This window comes from Triticum urartu, chromosome 6A (assembly GCF_056163025.1).
Source record: "Triticum urartu cultivar PI428250 chromosome 6A, HENAU_Tu73, whole genome shotgun sequence".
In the NCBI taxonomy this organism is placed as follows: domain Eukaryota; kingdom Viridiplantae; phylum Streptophyta; class Magnoliopsida; order Poales; family Poaceae; genus Triticum; species Triticum urartu.
In genome coordinates, this window is record NC_141878.1 from 440,201,216 (window position 1) to 440,224,107 (window position 22,892).

The 22,892-nt window shown below is 43.6% G+C and overlaps 1 pseudogene; it reads left to right on the forward strand.

The window, feature by feature from the left end:
- The first annotated feature begins 819 nt into the window (after nt 1–819).
- Nucleotides 820–22,892, forward strand: part of LOC147965596 (meiotic drive suppressor JIEYAO-like) — a 42,782-nt pseudogene continuing 20,709 nt past the window's right edge.

Here is a 22,892-nt window from a genome sequence, read left to right on the forward strand (position 1 = left end):
TGTGCGCGCGCGAGCGTGAGCTAGCGCGTGTGTGTGCGGGGTCACGCGGGTTTGTTAGCGAGGGTCTAGGCGAGGCGACCGCGTCAGGCACGCGAGGAGGCCGCGGCGATCGTGTGCGTGCGTGATGCGCGGGCGCGAGCCGGAGCGCGCGGGGCGTGGCGAGTGGGGGAGCGAGTGCATGTGGGCAAGGCCTGGCATGTCAGTGCTCGCGGGTATAAATCCCCCTCACCTCTGTGTAGCTCGTGGACAGGTCGAGTTCGTGCTCGAGGGAAAGAAAAGGGCGTTCGTGCGCCGGAAAAACTCATGTGTCCACTACCTGCTCCGATCTTCTTCTTCCTCTTTCTTCTATCATTTGAGCGTAGGGAGTGAGCAAGGTGCAACGAGAGAGAGAGAGAGGTGGAGCTAGGGTTTAGGGTTTAGCTGGAGCAGCAACAACAATTGGTATCAGAGCTTTCGGTTTGGGAGCTCGCCGGCGGCAATGGCGATCGTGCCACACGGTGGTGGCGCGGGCGGATCGGTGTTGATGTTGATGCTCACGCCGGACAACTACACAGTGTGGGTGATCAAGGAGCAGGTGATCCTCGACGCCGACACTCTGTGGGAGGCGGTGTCGTCGGACGACGCGGCGGTGAACGGGAAGAAGTGCAAGACGGCACACGCGATGATCCTCGGTGGGCTGCCAGAGGATGTGATGCTGCATGTGGCGACGAAGCTCACCGCCAGGGATGTATGGACTCCCTAAAGGTGAGGTTCGTCAGCGTCGATCGAGTGCGCGTGGCGAGGCGGGCAACACAGCGTGGGAAGCTCGATCGCCTAAAGATGGCGGACGGCGAGGCACTGGATGCGTACGCCGGAAGGCTGGCGGGGATTACGGCGCGGTTCGTGAACCTCAGGGAGACGCTCGGTGACGCGGTGCTAGTGAAAAAGCTCCTGCACACCGTGCCCGATCGGCTGTTCCCTGTCGTCGCCGGCATAGAGCAATTCTGCAACCTCGACGTGGCGCTCGGGCGTCTGCGCGCGTTCGATGAGCAGGTTCGGCGCCGTGGACAAGACAGCGGTGAGCGTGGCGGCGATCAGCTGCTGCTGACCATGGGACAGTGGCGGGTGTAAGAGCGGCAGCAGGTAGGAGCGTGCGACGACGACGACGACGGGCGGAGCATGGCATTGGGCAACAGCGGCAACTAACACGGGCGCTGCTTCCCTCGGCTGCGGAGGGAGTCGGCGGCGGAGCGCGCGATGATGGCGGACGTCGGCGTCGAAGACGACGGCCTCCTCTAGGCCGTGGCTTAGGGGGAGAAACGTAGGGCAATAAGCCACGGCGAGCCCGGGAGACGGTGTGCATGTGCGTGCGCGTGGTGGTCACATCGAGTTCGGCCCATGACAAGGCTCGGGTGCGTGTGTGCGTGACCGTGCATAGGTGTGTGTGTGCGTGAGCTAGCGCGCGTGTGTGCGGCGCCACACGGGTTTGTTAGCAAGGGTCCATGGGAGGCAACCGCGTCGGGCACACAAGGAGGCCGCGGCGATCGTGTGCGTGCGCGATGCGCAGGAGCGAGCCGAAGCGCGCAGGGCGTGGCGAGTGGGGGAAGCGAGTGCGTGTGGGCGAGGCCTGACATGTCAGTGCTCGCGGGTATAAATCCCCCTCACCTCTGTGTAGCTCGTGGACAGTCCGAGTTCGTGCCCGAGGGAAAGAAAAGGGCGTTCGTGCGTCGGAAAAACTCTTGTGTCCACTGCCTGCTCCGATCTTCTTCTTCCTCTTTCTTCTGTCGATTGAGCGCAGGGAGTGAGCGAGGTGCAACGAGAGAGAGAGAGAGAGAGAGAGGTAGAGCTAAGGTTTAGGGTTTATGCCTGTGTACCCTTCAATGAAGACCAAGTTATATACTATGTGCTGACAAATTTGCAGGTGCAGAAATCTACTTATTTGTTATGTTCATGTCATATGCAACAACTTTATCATGCTCGGTTGCTTGAAGAAAATAATAAGTATTTTAGATTGAATCAATTTATATCATCTTTAGGGGAAAAGGCATTATAAAGTTAAAGCGGTCTTTTGAAATGAAGTGAGCATCATATAAAATATATTAATACCATCATGCATTTAATTCTTTTATATTTTAAATGGCACATCCACACTTATATGAAGTTTTGAGTTGCTTTTTTTGTCTGGAAAATCTAGAATTACAGCAAATTGCTTAGCACAAATTTTCTACTACATTTAGAATCAAACAAGATTGTGGTATTGACTTGGGAGTGGAACTCCTTATTAAACTTTCATGTTTCTGATACTGGAACTGTAATTCCAGCCCAATTCCGCACCAATGAAGACACTGCACAAAGAAGCAACCATGAAAACTGCCCCTCATGACGATAAGGTTAGAGATGGATCAACCACGGACGAAGGGATTCCATGGAATCCTCCATATCCTCCATATGCTCCTGCTCCTCCTGTTGATGACCTGATGGTGCACATAGAGTTAGTCATGGAGGTGCAATAACTAACCACCTTTCTGATATTTCTCTCGTAGTTCTGTCTCATTTCCATCATACCTCTTCATGGTGACACATTACACACGGTCTATAGTTTGCTACCTCCAGAGCAACCAAATTAATCACCCCTGACCATACTCATTAGGTTCTTGTGATTGACAAACCATTTAGTTCACTTCTGTACTCCAATATGTCATAGCATATAACTTTGGTATTGCAACATTTCTGTTTTTTTGCCCTATGATGCATTGCAACAATACTTTATTTGTTTCATCACTCTTTGTTAATCGAATAATTGATATCCTTTCACCCTTTTGCTGGCCTCTATGCTATATAACCCCGTTTGAGACCCATCCTGCAAAAGGATAGCTACCGACGCTTCCTCAGATTGTTCGATCAAGATGGGTGGGGCATGGGATGGGGCTACGTCATCACCCTGGAAACTTTCGATCAGATTATTGTGCTAAATTCCCTGCGATGTGCCAAAGTTGCCTTGAAGGGCCAGGCACCTGAGCTCGACGAGTACCGTGCCAATCCCAACTATGTGACCCAATATGGGTACTTCCCCCTCCACCGAGCTTCTGAAATGTTCTCCATTGAGATCATAGAGTTGCTCCTATGCAATGGTGCATCGGCCAATGTACGCACAACCAACCATGTATTGAGGGACTACTCCCTCTCCATGTTGCAGTTGAGAACACTTGCCTACATAAGTATCTGAAGGACGGTCTATTTCGTGACCAAAAGTATCAGGATTGCAGTCTGGCAGATATGAACTATTTCTGGAAGCTCATCTATCTTCTGTGCCTACCCGAACTGGTTTTTCTAACATCCACCCCTTAAAAAGTTACTCCTTTTGCAGCATAACGAGAAGAAATGTCATATATCCCAAAACCCTAACATAGCAATCCTTAAGTACCTTACAGTATTCTTCACTTGCTGAAGACGGAATAGTTCCGTGTGTTACGTTTTTATGTGTTAATTTTTCACAACATGTCGTTAGTTTTTAATTAAGGGAGAATATTTTTCTTGTTTCTCATGTCAAATGTGAAAAAAAACAAATTTCTTTTGATTCTAGGTGATGACACAGTTTTAAGTTGACCAACACTACCTCATTGCCTATAAATGCTAACATCACTCAATTTTTGTTCTATTTTGGAATTTTTTTTTTGCAGAAGATGTTCATGGATTCAACCAGACTGCTTGCAAAACACACAAATAATTTACTTGATGAACTCTGGAATTACATAAAAGATGGAAAACTTGCCCACACAGCTATTTTGCTGCTGGCAGCTCAAGAGAAGATCCGCCTGTGAACTTCCCACAAAAGAACCGCCATACGTAAGCTGGATGGGTTTGCTATTATCTCTGATCGTATTGTGGACAACATTGTTGCTTTACAATTGGAGGCATGTCAAAACATAATTGATCATAGGAAGATTAATTTCAATCTTGTGACATTGTAACTTGTAAAATAATTTCCCGAGCTGGTGAAGCTCTTAGTTCATACATTCGAGCACACCCAAAGGTATCAAACTATGGCACTGCTTCTGTTTTCTTCTTTTTACTAAATATTTTCATATCAATTTACTAAGCATTATTAGCTTTTAAGAAATTCCTACATTAATCTGACCAAATGAAAAAGCTAGAAGTAGTCATGTCAACTGAGAGAGAAAAACTTAAACCTATCTAATACTCACTATAGGTTGAGTAGGGTATAAGAGCTATCTTGTTTGTATGGGATTGATTAACTTGCATAAATTGATCTATGTATGCTAGTCGGACCCTCGCTAGTCGGACCCTGCACAAGCGGGAGCTATGTGCAGTGGGTTGCCCTCTTTTTATGCTCCGTTGTGCGAGAAGTTTCAGATTCCTCTTAGATAAAGAAGAATATTAAGATGTACTGAAAGGAACTCTCTACTTCTCTAGCTTCCATTGAAGTTCAACCCACCTTTAGTTTAATTGTAAGATGTTTAGGATCTTTCCACGCACTTCATCGGAAATCGACTTCTCTAGGAAGCCTAGACTCGAAATAGGCTTTCGCCCCGCTTTATATATAAAGCGAACATCCGTACAACGAAGTATCATCCAAGAAAATAAAAGCGACGGCTAGGGCCACAACACAGTCATGCCCAAGAAAGGAAGAAGAAACATAAAAAAGAAAAGGCCACCTAGTGGCAAGATCCAGAAGGCTCCTAGGAGGCGGACAGGCGGCATGCGGCAGTCATAAGCTGGTCCAACATCACCCCCATGCGGTCACGATCCCGCTGCCTAGCAAGCGGGTGCCATAGCTGCAAGAAGGCAAGAAATTTTAAGGAAGAGTCAGAGGCTCATCGTGGGAAGATTTGCTCAATCACCATCTTATTACGCATTGTCCAAAGGGTCCAAGTCATTGCCACAAAGACAAGCCAGAGTAGGCGGCGATTGCGGCCCACCTGCGTTGCTTTGGCCCGTAGGAATTCTGCAAGGTCCCCTGCCTCCCACTCAAATCCTAATGCCTTGCGAACGAAGCTCCAGAGAGACTGCACCGTTAGACATGATAACATGATGTGGGTTCCTGTCTCCGTGACATGGCAAAGGGGACACAAACCATTGCTCGGGTCGTGCCACTTCAGAACCTCGGTCCCCGAGGGCAAGTGATCACGAAGAAGCTGCCAAAGGTAGATCTTGATTTTAAGGGGCACCGACGCCTTCCACAATGTGGATAACCACTGTATGGTCGGTGCACGGCAAAGCGCCTGATAGGCTGATCTAACAGAGAACTCTCTAGATGGGGATAGGCTCCAGGAAATGTTGTCCGACGATTGTGACAACTCCAGAGGGACTTCTGCCCTCAACCTATCCCATGCGTGAACCTCATCCTGCCCAAATGACCAACAGAACTAGATGTTCCATTGTCCATCCAGGCACGCCTCGGAGACTAGAATAGCCGGGTCAACGCAAATAGCAAAAAGCATAGGGAAGCCCAAGCGCAGCCTCTCCCCCTCTAACCACGGGTCGAGCCAGAACTGGGTGGCCCTCCCATTGCCAACTGAGAAGGTGACACCCAGACGAATTTCCTCCAATCTTTTGGATAGACTTCCAGAATTGGGATCCAGCGCGTCGAGAGCAAGCCAGGAGAGTCTAGGTCAGCTGAAGCTAAAGACCACCCTCACCATGTAGGATCCGACACACCCAACGCAGCATGAGTGCGACATTCATGTGGTGAGAGGCAATAATGCCTAGACCGCCCCTGTCCTTGGGCATGTAGATATCCGCCCACTTGACCATGTGGTATTTTGGGCGGCCATTCGCATCCTGCCAAAAGAACCTTGCTAGAACCCGATCAAAGTCCCCATGGACACTTTCCGATAGGGTATACATCCCCATCATGTACATGCACTACTGCAGGATGCTGCTAAGGCGACACTACCACTGGTACAGTGACGTCCTAAACAAACGGTTTAAAACCCCTTTCCGCGATGGCATTTGGAACCGTCACCAAGTGAGTGTGTGCGATAGGGTGTCCTTCCCACATGACCGAGAAATCGTCAGGGATAGGCCCTCTTGGGACCCAGGCTGGAGCCGTGTGCGATCGAGCGAGGCATCAAAACCCAATCATTTCCATAGGTATGTACATCCCACACGGTGAATCCCAGAAATCATTTCCGTAGGTATGTACATCCCACACGGTGAATCCCAGAAATCATTTCCGTAGGTATGTACATCCCACACGGTGAATCCCAGAAATCATTTCTGTAGGTATGTACATCCCACACGGTGAATCCCAGAAATCATTTCCGTAGGTATGTACATCCCACACGGTGAATCCCAGAAAATCATTTCCATAGGTATGTACATCCCACATAGTTCTTTGTGTGGAAATGTTTGTGCAAGGTGGCCTAACGCAAATAGTTCGCTGCCGGAAGCCGTGTGTGATTGTTAGTTGATCGAACACGCCTACTTTCTAGAAACCGTGCGGGTTGTTTGAGTTCATCACCCACGATGATGTCTGAGTAACCGTTTGCAATAGAAAACCCCAATAAGCAAGGTAATTAGCCTATTATTGATAATCCATGTACTAATCAAACTGATATTTCTTATAAGACACATTAGATATTTCATATCCGTATAAAAGCAACCAAGATTTCATAATGGAATTACATCAGATAGCTTCAGCACTCAGTTATGCCATTACACAAGAGCACCAAGTTTCACACACAGCATCAAAAACCTTTGGAAAGTAGCATCATACACGGTAAATAGACAGATGAATCTCATCTAGGAAACTGCAGAAGCGGAAGGCAAATATTGAGCCTTCAGTGATGTTGAATGTCCTTGCAACTTTAGGCCAGTGGCTATGTATAATTGCCCGCCCAACCTTTGTCCTCTTCAGCAATACTTCAATATTGTACCGTGGTTGTTGAATGAATACCTTCCTTGCCTCTTGACCATGCAGGTGGTTTGATAGGTAATCATCGGTGAACTGCTATGAAAAGTACTGAAAACAAAGCTATGCATAAAATCGCTATTGTAAATTTTGAAATGGTGCAAGGGGTAAAAACAAGGTAAAAGAGTTGGTACCATCCTATAGTTGACCGATGTCTTTTTCATTGTGCAAACAAAGATCTTGCTATTATTCGTCGCAAGTTTCTTCATTCTAACAATCTTTCTGAGTTTCTTGACTTGACTGATATTCATGGACATCTCATTTCCCCATATGCAAAATGGGTCGAACAGTGGGTCACCTCTGACAGCAGGACCTACATGTGCAAGACCAAATTGTAAGAAACCTAAATATTAGAATGATTCCTGCAACCGCACAATAATGTGCTATTAGCCAAAGGACCCTGCTTGAACAAACCTCGATGGTAAACCGCGGTGTCTCCCATTGTTTCCCTGCAACACACATAAGGAAGATCTTGATCAGGTTAACTGAGAGTTTCCATACTATCAGTAGAATATGTATAGAGTACAACCAAATTCGATTGGTGTCACATGCATAACAATACAAAACTGTACCCACAGCAAATGAAAATCAAATTGCAGAACTGAACCAAACAGTTAAATGGACAGCAGACCAAATGAACCAAAATAGTTAACTGAGCACAACATTGCAGAATAGAAACATGTACTAGAAGATAAGACAGTTAACAAAACAAAGATGCTTGAGAACAGTACTATGAAATGTAGCAATTGTTGGACCAAAGTGTTAACTGAACATTACATTTCAGAGGACCAAACTGTTAACTAAACATCAGATTGCATATTAACATTACAGAGGACAAATCACTAGAAGGCACTAGTGGTGGCCTCGAGAAAACATCATGAACTATATTTTAAAGTAGACAACCGCGCGGCGGTGTCGATGGTGGCCTCGAAGACGAGGTGCTCCTCCAAGATCTGGCGGTCGACACGCATGTCAGCCATAGCGACCTCGTTCGCGCGTGTGGCCGCATGCTACTCAGCTCCATGTTATACTGCGTGTAAAATGGCTATGGGCGGCGCTTAATTGGAGGAGGGGGCAGTGATTTCGGTGGAAGGTGTCGCTCTGTCAGTCGGGGCATGCATGTGGGACAGGAAAGGAGAAGGATGGTGTGGGTGGGTGTGGATTACTTGACCATATCGATGAGGCCACGCAGCAAGAAGAAGGGTCGGCAGCGAGGAGGCCGCGCAGCAAGAAGAAGGGTCGCCAGCGAGGAAGCGTCGCTGCAAGAAGAAGGGTCGCCGGTGAGGAGGCGGCACTGCAAGAAGAAGGGTAGCCGACGAGGAGGCGGCGCTGCAAAAAGAAGGGTCGCTGGCGAGGAGGCTAAGCTGCCAGTAAGCAGCAGTGAAGGTTTGAACTGGGAAAGCAAGGAGGAATAGTGGAAATGTCGCTTTTGGCAGGAGAGAGGGGCGAGGAGATAGATATTTCTGTGGTGGCAAAAAAATTCACCCGGTGCCGCGAGAAACTGGTGCGCAAGTTTGGTTCAAGCGGGGGCGGTGGACTGTAGATGACGAAGCTTCCTGCATAAGCTAGACAAGACGTTGCGCCAAGATATTTTATATCATATCCCACACGATTCTTTCTAGTAAACTGTTTGTGGTATACCTGATTTTTTCATTATGTTTTGAAAGACAAAATGGTGTTATGGAGGAAAGGATGGTGTTTGAATTGCTAGAACATTTATGTACAGTGAACATGCAACTAGTACATGAGTGTCGTGTTTAAATTTGGAATTATTCCGGGTTCGTTTGGCATTTTTATGCATTAATTGAGTTTCTGGGCATTTAATGTGCATAATTCAAATTTGAAATACAAGCACATGCTCCAATGCACCAAAGTTTGCTGAAAAATCACATATATGTCTTTGGGTGAATTTATAGGTCCCATGCAAGAAATGAGAATAAAATTCAAACATCTGGGTGTCATGGCTCGACCGGAATAATTGAAAAACTTGGTTTTTAAATTTTTGTAAATCCAAAACACGGCTGAAAATCATGAAACTTGGCATGGTGTCATGACATGGCACCAACATGCTGCAGTAATTTTTTTGGCCAAATTGGGACAAGCTTTGGTGTAAGCTTCTTGCAAACCGGAGCTTCCCTCAAGAAGGCTCCTGGTTCCGAGAGGGAACGTGTCACCTCCATGTGCGAAACGACATACGTACACTGCCTTCTCCTGCCTTAATTTTTTTACACTGGCAGATTAGACCAAATAGAAGTATCGTGCCAAATTTTGGAATTATTCCGTGTTTGTTTGGCCTTTTTATATATTAATTGAGTTTCTGGTCATTTAATGTGCATAATTCAAATTTGAACTGCAAGCATAGGTGAATTTCTAGGTCCCATGCAAGAGATGGGAGTGAAATTTCTAGGTCCCATGCAAGAGATGGGAGTGAAAATTCAAACATCTGGGCATCGTGGCTCGGTCGGAAAGATTGAGAAACTTGGTTTTTTAATTCCTGTAATTCCAACACACGCGTGGAAATCATGAAATTTGGCATGGTATCATGACATGGCACCAACATGCTACGGTAATTTTTTTGGCCGAATTGGGACAAGCTTTGGTGTAGGCTTCATGCAAACCGAAGCTTCCCTCAAGAACGCTCGTGGTTCCTAGAGGGAACGTGTCACCTCCGTGTGCAAAACGACATACGTACACTGCCTTCTCCCGTCTTAATTTTTTTACACAACCAAATTAGAAAAAATAGAAGAACCGTGCTTAATTTTGGAAGTATTCCGGGCTCGATTCGCCTTTTTAATATATTAATTGAGTTTCTGGGCATTTAATGTGCATAATTCAAATTTGAACTGCAAGCATAGGCTCCAGTGCACCAAACTTGTTTGAAAAATCACATGTGTGTCCTTGGGTGAATTTCTAGGTCCCATGCTAGAGATGGGAGTGAAATTCAAACTTCTAGGCGTCGTGGCTCAGCTGGAAAGATTGAGAAACTTGGTTTTTTATTTCTTGTAATACCAAAACACGCCCGAAAATCGTGAAACTTGGCATGGTGTCATGACATGGCACCAACATGCTGCGGTAATTTTTTTGGCCGAATTGGGACAAGCTTTGGTGTAGGCTTCTTGCAAACCGGAGCTTCCCTCAAGAAGGCTCGTGGTTCCGAGAGGGAACGTGTCACCTTCATATGCGAAACGACATACGTACACTGCTTTCTCCCGCCTTAATTTTTTTACACAACCAGATTAGACCAAATAAAAGTACCATGCTAAATTTTGGAATTGTTCCGGGCTCGTTTCACCTTTTTATACATTAATTGAGTTTTTGGGCATTTAATGTGCATAATTCAAATTTGAACTGCAAGCACAGGCTCCAGTGCATCAAAATTGTTTGAAAAATCACATGTGTATCCTTGGGTTAATTTCTAGATCCCATGCAAGAGATGGGAGTGAAATTCAAACATCCGGGCGTCGTGGCTCGGCCGGAAAGATTGAGAAACTTGGTTTTTTAATTCCTGTAATTCAAAACACGTCTGAAAATCATGAAACTTGGCATGGTCTAATGACATGGCACCAACATGCTGCGGTAATTTTTTTGGCCGAATTGGGACAAGCTTTGGTGTAAGCTTCTTGCAAACCGGAGCTTCCCTCAAGAAGGCTCGTGGTTCCGAGAGAGAACGTGTCACCTCTGTGTGGGAAACGACATACGTACACTGCCTTCTCCCGCCTTAATTTTTTTACATAGCCAGATTAGACCAAATATAAGTACCGTACTAAATTTTGGAATTATTTTGGGCTCATTTCGCCTTTTTTATACATTAATTGAGTTTCTGGGCATTTAATGTGCATAATTCAAATTTGAACTACAAGCACAGGCTCCAGTGCACCAAAGTTGTTTGAAAAATCACATGTGTCTCCTTGGGTGAATTTATAGGTCCCATGCAAGAGATGTGAGTGAAATCCAAATATCTAAGCGTCGTTGCTTGGCCGGAAAGATTGAGAAACTTGGTTTTTTAATTCTAAAACACGCCTGAAAATCATGAAACTTGGCATGGTGTCATGACATGGCACCAACATGCTGCGGTAAATTTTTTGGCCGAATTGGGAGAAGCTTTGGTGTAAGCTTCTTGCAAACCGGAACTTTCCTCAAGAAGGCTCGTGGTTCCGAGATGGAACGTGTCACCTCCGTGTGCGAAACGACATACGTACACTGCCTTCTCCCGCCTTAATTTTTTTACGCAGCCAGATTAGACCAAATAGAAGTACCGTGCTAGATTTTGGAATTATTTCAGATTTGTTTGGACTTTTTATATATTAATTGAGTTTCTGGGCATTTAATGTGCATAATTCAAATTTGAACTACAAGCACATGCTCCAGTGCACCAAATTTGTTTGAAAAATCACATGTGTGTCCTTGGTTGAACTTCTAGATCCCATGCAAGAGATGAGAGTGAAATTCAAACATCTGGGCGTCGTTGCCCGGCCGGAAAGATTGAGAAACTTGATTTTTTTTAATTCCTGTAATTCCAAAACACGCCTGAAAATCGTGAAACTTGGCATGGTCTCATGACATGGCACCAACATGCCGTGGTAATTTTTCTGTCCGATTTGCGAAGGCGCACACATTAACAATCAACAAAGTCATTTTGGAACAAGTGCTGTCACGTTACAAATCAAAAACACAAGTATTATTGAAACCGTGGGCGTTCGACTTACCAATTACGTGCGGCCACGCTTCCCCATTTTTTATTGGCTAGGAGGTGCCGTGCGGGATAGCTATTTGAGTACGGGCGGCGTGCGATCAGACCCCTGCGCGTGCTCACCGGAAGGAGAGCCCTTTTGACCGCTACCCTCCGCGCACCTCCCTCCCAACGTCTCTATTAATGGCGCCCAAGCACATGTTCTACGTCGTGACTATATGTCTCACTAGACTGAGATTTAAGAGAGAAAAATGAAAATCTGAAAAGAAAGTTTTGCACGGATCTTGATGTAAGATCCGACAGACCTATATAGCATCGACTGCGACTTATAGCAAGCATGATGAATATAAGGACGATGACATTGGATAATAATTGTCCTACATATTTATAAACATAATTAAAAAAGCCACATGCGGCAATGCCCGATATACACAAGGGGAAAAGAAGAAGGAAGACAACTAGTCTCCGCGGCGGGCGGCGATGAGCTCTTTCTTATCCTCAAGATGCAGGTTAAGAGCATCCATGGATTCCTCCACCAGCCTTCTACGCTCGATGCGCAACATGGCATTCTCATCCATAAGTTTCTTGACGATGACGCTGGTCCTCTTCAACGAGGCAGTGGTCTGCTCCTGCTGCTCCGCACTTCCGACGATATTCGCCCTCAGCAGGCCGCGCTCGTCCGGGAGCTTCGCATTGCTCTCATTTAGTTGCCGGATGACGTCGGTGGACTGTTCAAACGAGGCTTGCAGGTCATCCCGCAACCTCGCCCACCTGGAGATCTGATCCATCTGCCCAAGGATGAGGCACGCATGCGCCTGTAAGAGTACTCGCCTGCCCACGAGGCATTTTCCCAGGCCACCGCGGCGTGGGAGGACATCCCTGCCGTATTCGCGGCGCGGCGGGACATCTCTTCTGCTTCCGCGGCACGTCCGGACCAGTCTACTGCTTCGACGGCACGGCAGGTCCTCCGTGCTGCTTCGGCGGCGCGTCGAGACCTCTCTACTGCTACGGCCGTGCGGCAGGACATGTTGGCTGCTTTCACGGTGCAGCGGGACATCTCTCGTGCTCCCGCTTCCAGGTTCGCCTCTCCCTAGTGGCAATCTCTCGACCTAGAACTCACGCTGGCCATGGCGGACGTAAGGAAACGATGATGAATGACTTGTTTGTTTTGGACTTTTTGTGGATGAGGAGTTGAGAGGAATGTGCAGTCATCTTGGAGTTGTAGTATTTATAACCACGTAGTAATACGCTCCTAAGTGGGAACCGTTTAGGTTTTGATCGGTATGAACAGGTTTGCAATTTGGAATGTGATGGGACGCATACTCAAAATTTACTGACGGTTATAAGTGCGGCACTATTTCCGGAAGGCGTAACGTGGGCACGTACACCTTCTCGGCTGCGTACGTGGCGTTTGCACCATAGGGTGCACCGCAATAGGCAATGTCAGCACATGTCTTGTTCCAACAACCGTGCGCGCTCGTTATTACCATCGCGCACGCTTCTTTTAATTAGAATGTGTGTGCCCGTCTAGCGCACACACGTTGATCTATCTAACTGTTTTAGTTTGTTGTGACTAATCGCAAACAATTCATCCATGTGAAGTGTATGCCATTAATCACATACACTTTGATCTGGCTTACCCGTTTCTGTTCTGTTGCCTAATTGCAAAAAGTTAATATTTCTGAAGCATATGCACTCAATCACACACACCTTGATCTGGCTGACCATTTCTTTTGTGTTGCCTAATCACAAACAGTTCATCCGAGTGAACCGTATGCTATATATCGCACACACCTTCATCTGGCTGCCAGTTTCTTTTGTGTTGCCTAATCACAAACAGTTCATCCGAGTGAACCATATGCTCTATATCGCACACGCCTTCATCAGGCTGCCCGTTTCTTTTTTTACCTCATCGCAAATAGTTCATTGGACTGAACCGCATGCCCTGGATCGCACACGCAACTAAAATCTGAACCGTGTTTGATGCATCCTCCATTGCAAAGGTTTTGCACCTCTTTTGATGGTTTTTTACATCCCCGTTTGTGATTAATGCATCGCACACAGTTTCGTGAAAGGGTCTCTGATCGTAGTGTCGTGTTAGTAGCATCCTGTAGTAGTGTACGATTAGAGGCCCTTCGACGAAACTGTGTGCGATGCAATAATCGCAAATGGTGGTGTAAAAGAACCGTCAAAAAAGATGCAAAACTTTTGCAATGGAGGATGCATCAAACATGGTTCAGATTTTAGTTGCGTGTGCGATGCAGGGCATACGGTTCAGTTTAATTAACTATTTGCGATGACGAGGAACAAAAAAACGGGCAGCCAGATGGAGGTGTGTGCGATACACATCATACGGTTCACTCAGATAAACAGTTTGTGATTAGGCAACACAAAAGAAGCGGTCATCCAGATGAAGGTGTGTGCGATATACGGCATGCGGTTCGCTCGGATGAATTGTTTGTGTTCAGACAAGAGAACATAAATGGTTCAATATAACAAGATGTGTGCGATACACGGCAAACAGGTGTGTAATCAGAAATGTGCGCGAAGACCGATAATAACACAAACGGTTGCTGCTAATAAGACATGTGTGTTGTGCGATGAGATTGCATACAGAACAACAACATATATATGTGTATGTGTGTGTGTGTGTATATATATATATAGGAAAATGGTTGTGTACTCCTGGGAGTACGTACTCCCGCTCCTCATATACCACATAGATGTATCTTTTATACCTTTTTATTATTTTTAATATACTTCATTAATAATTATTAGATACCCTAAAATGAGTTTCATGAAAAAATTCATGTGAGTCTATGTATTTTTAAATAGTTACGTATATACTGATGTATTTGTATGTAAAAAGGTATATTACAAAAAGTATGTCACAAATGATATTTTTTCAACTAAACTCATATTGGGGTATCTTAAAATATTTAATGAAGTATATTGACAATAATAAAGAGATATAATTAATGCGTATATGAAGTATATTGAGGATGAGAGTACATACTCCCAAGAGTACAGAAGAGGAGTCCTATATATATATATAGGTAAATTGTTTGGGGCACCTAGGTGCCTGGGCACCTTAATTGTTTTGGAAACCATGTTATATTTAATTTGTTTCCTAACTATTCCTCATGCAAGACTTTCCCTGCTTACGTTTTATTTGTTTTTTCTAATTATTAGGCATGCAAGACTTGCCATACAATAAAACGTTATAATATTGATTTTTTAGAATTGATATAGGTATCTAATACGTGTGTTTTTTTCCTAACTATCTAATACAGGTATCTAATACCTACCAATGAAATTATGGACATACGTAGGTATGTATATATTCAATAATTTATTTTTTAAAAACTATTACATTTATTTGTTTCCCAATTATCTAAAATGGGTATCTTATACTTACTAACAAAAGTATGTACAAACGCGGGTATGTATATACCCAAGAATTTGTTATTTAACTAATTGTATTTTATTTTTTTCCTAACTATCCAATACCTACTGAAGAAAATATTGTAATACCCGGTCGACGTATATACATCAAGTGGAAATACCCAATGTATCGACACACTTATATACCCGGTTGTGTAAAAAAATCTTGGAAAATATTGTACATACCCGGTCTACATGACATATATCTAAAGTAAAACATGGCTACGTATATATCCGGCTACGTGACATATAGGTATCTAATATATAACCAAAATATTTCGAGTACAAAACATATATACCTAAGATATTTTGGGTTATGTACGTATATACCTAGTGATTTATTCAACGTATGACCTTTATTATATGCAAAATGATGCACGTACGATGAGACATGCATGGACTTAAAACATGGGCCATTTATTACTGATTTTCTCTATCCTATCTAATCTGGGCAGGTATTAAGTGTCCATATCAAATAATAATTCTTTCATAATAAGATTTATCCATCAATGCTAATACTAATTACACGCGCACAGATCTTAGTGTCATCCAACGGTTTTTAAGCTAGGTGCCCAGGCACCTAGGTGTCCCAAATTGGTGTCCTATATATATAGACACACACACACTTATAAGAACATGGTTGCATAACCAAATTAAACATCCATTTACATAGGTGGGTACTACAACCATGGCATTTGCACACACCAAAATAAACTATTACATGCATAATTACATATGTGGCTACTACACACATGACATTTCCATACACCAATAAAGTAAATTATATATTACATGGACGATTAACTAGCATAAACGATCATCTGATCATCATCTACTTCTTGTGACGCTTGCTCTGCTTGTGGCTCGATTCGGACTCGTCGATTTGGGTAACGAGGCACTTTCTCATATCAACGATCCGCCTGTGCATCTCATAGCATGTGTACACGCTCTTGGTCGCGAACCTAAGGTGAGGTTCATCCAGTTGCCGCATCCAAGCCCTGTGCCAGGATACGAGACTTGTTCTCTAGGCATCCTGCTTCATCTTTTCGTAGTAGGGGTCGATGATGGCCGAGGCGAGTTCAACCAGGGAGTCCTTCTTCGTGCTTCCCCAGACCCTGTGGTCATGGATTTCGACAAGGTTCTTGCAGGCCAAGCCCGTAACACTGAGCACTTTTACATCGTCGGTGGTTTCCACCGTGGCGAACTTGTAGTCGGTGCTGTTGAAAAACCTGTTGAAATGGTCGCAAGGCTTTGTGGCCATGCAGTAGTGCTAGATGAGGACATGATGACGCACGCACAACTGGGCGACGACAACCTTCTGATCTCTGCCGGGACGACCGGCGGTGTACTGGAGGTCGATGCCAACCACCTTGTACTTGTCTCGAGCAAGCAACTGCTCAGCGTTGTTGATGTAGTCGTCCACCACGGTCGGGTCAATGGTGTACACCACCGAGAGATCCATCTCGCTCGCGTGGGTCTCCACTCTATGCTCGCTGAACTCCATTGGAGTGCCACTGGACATCCCCTCTCTATGTGTCATCATGGGTGTGCTTGTTGTGTTGTGGGGCGCGATCGAAAGGTTGAAGAGACTAAGGTGATAATAGCCACGGGAATTAAAGGGGAAGCCGGACGGCCTGAATATCGGCAGGCCCCTATGGCAGTTCTAATTTTCAGCGCATAACTCCATCGTGACGCACGTAACTGCATCGTGTGGCAACGCGCGCGGCGCAACTGCATGCATATGGGACCCCAACGTGATCATGCGCACGCCCAACCGCTGGCAGAGCGCGCGTGGAGGGATGCGAGCAGAGCGCTCCATGGTCGCCTCAACTATGATATATAGTAGTACTATTCTAATCTAAGGATTAGAATAATTATTTGGATCACGAGGCGCCCTATATAGGTGCGATGAGTTCCTCCCAAACCTCCCTGCTCCGCGCGTCTGCCGCACTCTGTCCCGCAACCGCCGCAACGTGCCTCCCCAGACACCCCCGCTGCCGCGCCCACTACCCGAATCCTCCCGCCACCGTGACCTCTCCCTGGATCCCCCCGGCGGCCCTCCTCCCCCAACTCCGGTCTGACTTCTTCCGCCACCTCCAACTCCTCCAGCCGGAGATCCCTGTGCCTCATCCCCAACCCCGGCCCGGCTTCTTCCGGGCCACCACGGACATCTCCACGTCCATCCCACCCTACCTACCGTGGACGACACCTAGGACCCCGTTGGTTCGTTCCCACGCGCCGCTGGCCGCCGAGATCTCACCGCTTTACCTGAGTAGACCGAGGGACGCCGGCCGCCGAGATCTCGCCGCTTTACCTGAGTAGACCGAGGGAGGCCGGCCGCCGAGATCTCGCCGCTTTACCTGAGTAGACCGAGGGACGCCGGAATCTGGAAACTCGTCCCCCAAGCGCCGCCCCCTGCTGTCCGATGTGAGTTGTGGCCCAACTATCGCGCACCACTGCCTGCATCTCGTCGTTGTTGTGCGCAACGGAGATCCCACCTGACAACCGCACCCTCCGCTTCCCTAAAACTAGCTTAAAGGATGTGGGAGGAGGTGGTGGACGCGTGAACACTAATATGTTGAAGTTTGAGCTGTGAAAAAGTGGTAGGTCGAGAGCTTACTCCTCCGCCCGCGGGGATGCTAGCCACCGCATCACAGAGCAATGGCCTCCCTGACCTGCGGCTTTCATCCACCACCGTGTGGGCTTGCTGCGGCCTCTGCTGTACACTGGTTCGGGAGGATCCTACCTGCCCTCATGCCCCGCCTCATCTTCTGACGATACACAAGGTCTATGGCTAAAACAGGGCGAGCTGCTGCTACCATACTACTACTAATGCGACTGAAATTCAGTAAAAATAGAGATAGAAAGTTTAGAGATCCATCTACTAAATATTAGCATGCAATACAAACTTAACTTCTATGAGACAACAAAAAATGTGTCGGCCTGTCTAAGTGGCAGTGGATCCTTTGCTCACAGAATCTAAAGGGAGCCCTTCCTCTTATATTGAGCAATTCACTTGCTCTCAGTATTTTGTATCCTATATTTTGGGACCTCAGGACACATTGTAATTTCCATTATTCACTGATGCACCGGTAGTAGAAAGACAAAAAAATGTATTGTAGAAGTCATTTATTATTGCCCCAAAAGTTCATATATTACTACCATGTATGTATTTTGACATTCAGAACACAAATAGTAGAATTTGTGAAGAAAATAGTATAGAAGTTCATGTATAAAAATTAATGAACCTCTTAACGCCGATGTGACGCGACTCGCACCCACAACTCCATCGCACTACGTCCAAGTGCCTCCACCAGCGTAATGTGTGCATGCGTGTACTAGCGCATAGTGTTGTGTGTACTACGAATTCGTCTTGTACAGCGTGTGTCTATTCTCATGTGTACTTTTTTGTTTTTCAAAAGCATGTGAAGTTCACGTTTCAGAAAATTCTAAGTTTGGAGGTATAACATACAGAAGAATTTCATCCAAAGAAAGAGCTGCCTAGGCCCTCTCACTGAGAACAAAAAAAATGCATAAAAAGTGTCACACAAAAAATAAAATAATTCACAAAAGATACAACATATTAAGTTCTTAGAAAGTAGACAATTCTTAATTTTGTTTATTAACTTTAGTTGTTTCTTAAAAAAGGGGGCTTTTCTAAGAAGTTTAGATTTAGAAAACAAAGCAGTTCAAAAAGGCGAAGATCTTTAAATAAAAAAAGAAGTTCCATGTTTACAACAAAAACATAACTTTCTCGTTTTCACAAATAGGTCAAAAAAACCAAGAGTTTGAAAAAGTATATAGAAAATAGATTTTCCCTAATTCCCTGTCGTTTATAGAAAAAGTTGACTGAAGTTCAAATCCAATAAAAAGATGGTTTTTAAAAGAATTGCTATCAAAGGGTCATCCATAAAAATATTAACTCTAGAACTTCAAATTCAATAAACCCCATGGTTCAAGAATAATATAAAAAGCAAAAAAAGATACACCCAGATGTTTGTATAGATTTTTTTTGTTACTAAAGTGAATTAGAGAGAAATTCAAATTGACAACAGACGGAAGTTCATGTATTGAATGGTGTGTGTTTCGTATGAGAAAATAAGAGTAAAAAGGCGAAGCCCAAAAATTTTGTTGTTAGAAGTTCAAGTGCACAGACCGAGAAAGTTCAAAAAGTTTCTCATGTTCAACAAGTTTCCACAACGGAAGCTCAAATTAAAATAACAAAATAAAAATAAAAAATGGATATCCCGTTTCTAAAAGAAACCTAGAAGTTCAAATTAAAGTAATGGAGCGGTTCAATGTTTATTAAAAACTCAGATTCTAACCACTAATAGAAAATAAAACCAACGTGAGGTTCAAATTAAAATAACATGGAAGCTTGGAGTTTATTAAAACCTAAGATTTACATGTTCAAAAAACAAAAAAACAAAACCAATGCCATTTTGGCATTTTTAAAACCAACTCATAAAAATGAAAAACATTTCTTGCTAGAAGTTCAAGTGCTCGAGGAGGGGAAGTTGGAAATTGCTACCCACTTTATTTACACATAATTCCCTCTCCCGTTTGTGTCTAAGTTTTAACAAATAAATCAAAATATAAAAAAAATGTAGAGGGGGTCCAATAATTATGACAAAACTAGGATATTTTGATGGTAAAAGAAATAAACCAAGAAGTCCAAATTACAAAATAGAGAAGTTTGATATTTATAAAGAAACTCAGATTTTCCTTGTTAGTAAAGAATAAAAATGACAAAGTTCAAATTAAAATAGTGGAGTAGTTCGATGTATACGGGAAACTCAAATTATTACCGTCTCTAAGAAAAATAAAATGGTGAAGTGCAATTTACAAAAAAAATGTTTGATGCTTATTTAAAAACATATTTCGTTTCTAAGAATGTGATTAAGAAGTTGAAATTGAAATAACACAGAAGTTCGAAGTATATAAAAAAACTCAGATTTATTGCAAGAAGTTCACGTGCATCTCCGTGCATGGTTCGAAATTTATATTGCAGGACGACGGACCTCCAATTGCGTGTAATTCGACGTATAAAAAATGTGATATAAGTTCATAGTGAAACAACGAGAAGTTCAAGTTTGTTGAAAGAAGTTCAAGTGCTCTGTCCGGAGAAGTTCAAAAATTCTTGCGAGAGAGGTTCACCTTGTATTTCTATGTTCAATTTTTTTCCATATAAAAGTCCAATACAATTCTTTACTCAAAAATATAAAAAGGTGAAGTTCAAATTGAAATAACACAAAAGTTCAGAGTTTATTAAAACATAGGATTTACTTGTTCAAAAAATAAAAAACACAATGCCATTTTTTGCACTTTTAAAAACAACTCATAAACGAAAAAATGGTTGCTAGAAGTTCAAGTGCTCGACGAGTAAAAGTTCAAAAAATCTTGCGAGAGAGGTTCACCGTGTATTTAGATGTCCAAAATACATAAAAAATATGTTGTTTTTTGTGGTTTAAAATAATTCTCTCAAACCAGAGAGAAGTTCAAAGTGATAACAACCGGAAGTTCATGTACTACATGATGTGTATTTCATATAAGAAAAATACAATAAAGTGAAACAGAGTGAAGTTCAAATAGACATGCCCCAGAAGTTCAACTACTTCACGCAGTGCAAAAAACAACATGTCAAAAACAGAGTGAGGGTCAAACAAACATGCCCGAGAACTTCAACTACTTCACGCAGTGCGTTTCCATTCGCAATGAAGGCATAAATCATGATCTCGTCATTTCTCTAATTACTTCAAAATAACAGGAATATCATTTGTGTAAATTCAAGTCCTCGGTCGGAGAAAGTTAAAAAATATATTGTGAGAGAGGTTTGTACAAAGAGAATATCATTTGTGTAACACTGACGAAATGGATGGGAAAATTAAAAACAAAAATACGTCACAGAAGTTCAACGTGAAAACAACACGAAGTTCGATTACTATAGTGAATGAATTTTAGATGAAAAACTTTTAAAATTATCACGAGTATGAAAAAAGATCAACACGGGAAAGTTGCGTGTTTACAGCAGCTTTCCATCGGTATATCACTTGCTCAATTACGGTGAGTGGAAGGAGAGCTACGAGCAGTGGATGGAGAGCCACCGGCAAAAAAAGCACGTGAAAAACAGAGTGAAGTTCAAGTAGACATGCCAAGAAGTTTAGGTTCTTCACGTGGTGTATTTTCGAAGAATCTGTTTCGCGATAAAGGTAGAACAAACGATCTTGCCATTTTCGAAATTACTTGAAAACGGTAAGGAATCACAGAAAACCATCAACATGAAAAAGTTTCAAATTTTCCGTAGCTTTTCAGCGGTATATTATTTGCCCCATTCCGATAAAGTTTGTAGAAATTACGGCAAAAATACGTTTTTAGCCATTTTCAAAACTGACATAAAACCGTAATGAATTAGGAGAAACAATATATACAAAAAAGTTTCGTATTTCTTCAAGCTTTTCAACGCCATATCATTTGCTACATTTGGACATATGGTTAAAAAATTAGCTCAAAAATACGAACTCGGTGGAACTTGTACCGTTTTATAAATTACTTTTAAACCGTTCAAAATTAGAAAAAACGTTTAACATGAAAAAGTAGCGCATTTTCATAAGCTTTCCAACGCCATATTATTTGCCTCAATTGGATTAGCCGTTTAGAAATGGCATCGAATATACAAACTCGGGTGTTCCATTTGTGAAATTGTACGATTTTTCAAATTACTCTTTAACCATAGGGAATTAGAGAAAACTTTCAACATGTGGAAGGAGCGGTTTTTCAGCAGCTTTCCAACGCCATATTATTTGCCTCATTCCGATAAACGATTTTAAAATGCAATTGAAAATACAATTCACGTTTTTTGTATGAAGAAAAAACAGTTTTCAAAACTGCTCTTAAATCGCTTACATTTTGCCAAAAATTTAACTTGGGTCATGATACTGATGTCCATAGCTTTCCAACGGTATATCGCAAGCCCCATTTGGACACATTTTAGCTGAAGTTCAACCTAGTACTCGGGGAAGGTCAGATGCGTTACTCGGGAAGTTCATGTTGTGATCAGAATATTATTCTGATCCCGTGATCAGAATAGTGTTTATGTGTGTGTGTGTGTGTATGCATATAGCGGTCGCCTCAACTGGCCATTCAACATTTCGAGAATCGCTACCCTCTCCCTCATCTGCATTAAAGCCGTATTGGGAACTACGCCGCCCGCTGTCAAATCGAATAGTACTGCGCCGCCCGCTGCACGCCCGGCTGAACATGCCTCCTCGCCTCCATCTATGCTTAATTACTTAATTTTAGTTGCAAAAATTAGATATTGCTAGTGATTTTTAGCTTCATATTTTGACAAATCGCAGTGTTACAAGGTTGGCAAATGGCAATGTTGCTAGATCAACAAATGACAATCTTTCTAGTTTGACAATGGCAACATACCCAATATGACAGATGCAAATCTTAACAAATTGTTTGTAAGTGGTTCACACGGGTCATCCAAAAGAACCATTTGTGTTCAAGAGATGCACAAATCCTGCTCTCACTTTGCATACGGGTGTTCTGTCTAAAACATTTGCAATCAAGAGCCATTAAAACCTATAACCATTAAAACCAAGACACGTGGCGTCACGTGAATGGTTAACAGAACACACACGGTTTGAATTATAAAATGTTTGAGATATTAAAGTGGCAGCAATTTTTTAAAAATGCCTTTGTTGGTTGTTTTTTGAGTGCGCCTTCTCTCAAAATCGACATGAAAAATACCACAACATGTTGGGTGCCATTGCATGATAGCATGCCAAGTTTCATGAATTTTAGACGAGTTTTGGATTTACTAGAATTTAAAAACAAAGT